This window comes from Protobothrops mucrosquamatus, unplaced genomic scaffold, assembly GCF_001527695.2.
Source record: "Protobothrops mucrosquamatus isolate PMUCROS unplaced genomic scaffold, P.Mucros_1.0 scaffold28615, whole genome shotgun sequence".
Classification (NCBI taxonomy): domain Eukaryota; kingdom Metazoa; phylum Chordata; class Lepidosauria; order Squamata; family Viperidae; genus Protobothrops; species Protobothrops mucrosquamatus.
In genome coordinates, this window is record NW_015414359.1 from 1 (window position 1) to 1,736 (window position 1,736).

The 1,736-nt window shown below is 49.5% G+C and overlaps 1 pseudogene; it reads left to right on the plus strand.

Annotated features, from left to right (window-relative positions):
- The first annotated feature begins 624 nt into the window (after window positions 1–624).
- Window positions 625–965, plus strand: LOC114923856 (annotated as a pseudogene).
- Window positions 966–1,736: the final 771 nt, after the last annotated feature.

A 1,736-nucleotide genomic window follows, 5' to 3' on the forward strand; every position in this document is an offset into this window, starting at 1 on the left:
CCCGAAAGCCGGCTGGGTGAGCTTAGGCCCAATCACCAGGTGACAGTGAGTTCTAGTCCTGCCTTAGGCCTGAAAGACTGCTGGGTGAGCTTAGGCCCAATCGCCAGGTGACAGTGAGTTCTAGTCCTGCCTTAGGCCTGAAAGACTGCTGGGTGAGCTTAGGCCCAATCACCAAGTGACAGTGAATTCTAGTCCGGCCTTAGGCCCAAAAGCCAGCTGGGTGAGCTTAGGCCCAATCACCAGGTGACAGTGAGTTCTAGTCCTGCCTTAGGCCCAAAAGCCAGCTGGGTGAGCTTAGGCCCAATCACCAAGTGACAGTGAGTTCTAGTCCTGCCTTAGGCCTGAAAGCGGCTGGGCGATTTTGGGTCAATCCCCAGGAGATGGTGAGTTCTAGTTCTAGGCGAGCTGAGTATCTTTAAGCCAGTCTGTCTGTCTGTCTCCGTCCAGTCCACCTCACAGGGTTGTTGTGATGGGGGGAAAAGAGGAAAGAGCATTGTATTTGCTGCCTTGACTCGAAGCAAACAAAGAGAAGAAAGAAAATGGGATAAAAAAGAAAGTCTAATTTAAAAAAAAACCCTGGATTTCACTAGATAATCTTGAACGTTTCTGCCTTTCCTCCTCCCAGAATTGACCCTGCCTCAGTTTTACAGCTTCCTTCACGAGATGGAGAGAATGAAGGCCAGCCTGGAGAGTCTCAGCTGACTTTCCTGCCCACCAGCCTCTGCAGGACATCTGGACCAAGAGAGGACAGCAAGACCGCTCCGGCCCCACCATTTCTCCCTTCTGCTGAGCAAAAAAAAAAAAGGGGGTGTGTGTGGAAATTCCATCCTGGATTTGGTGGGCAAAATATACTTTCAGGATGAAAATGGTTTGTAAAAACCTGGTGGAGACCAGCTTTTGCATCAGAGGGCATTGGTTCTGAAAGCAAAATTGAGATGGAAAATAAAGTTTCTCCTTTCAAAACATGGAAGGTTACATCATTAGTGCTGGATGCGAGGGGGGGCTGTTTGTGGAGAGGAAGAGGAGGAGAACTGGGGGGGTCCTTGGTGTCCTCTGAATCGGCAGTTTTCTTGCAGACGTTTCGTGACCCAACTAGGGAACATCATCAGGGCTAGAAGGGAGGGGGGGTTGCAGAGAGGAGGAGGAGGACTGTGGGATCCTGGGTGCTCATTCAGCTTGGTGGTTTTCTTTTTTTTAAAAAAAACAAGTTTTATTGGTTTTTTTCATTTTACAAACAAGTGCTTAAGAAACAACGTGGTGGCAGGGCAATCAATTGTCCACAAAACAAAGTCATATTCATAAAGTTTGAATTAAGTCATTAAAAAACCTCTCTTTTCCCTCCAATGACATATTATATTCAAATTGATATATTACAATACAACTAAATCAATCATAGCAATCCTCAATAATCTTTCGTCTAAATCAGTGGTTCTCAACCTGTGGGTCGGGACCCCATTTGGGGTCGATCGACCATTTCATGGGGGTCGCCAAGCAAGGCTGTCTGCCATTTTTTTTGTCCGTTTGTCCGCCATTTTTCCCCCTTTTCCGGCGGGTGCCTTACCTCCCTTGGGCTGGGCCAGCTGGTGGTCGGCCTGCTCCGTCTCTGCCGCTTGCCAGCTACGCCTCGGCCGGCGCAGGGGGCGGAACCACGCATGCGCGGCGCTCCCGGGCAGGGAAAGTCCTCGACTTATGACCGGTTGGGTAGTCCTCGACTTACGACCGGTTTAGTCCTCGAC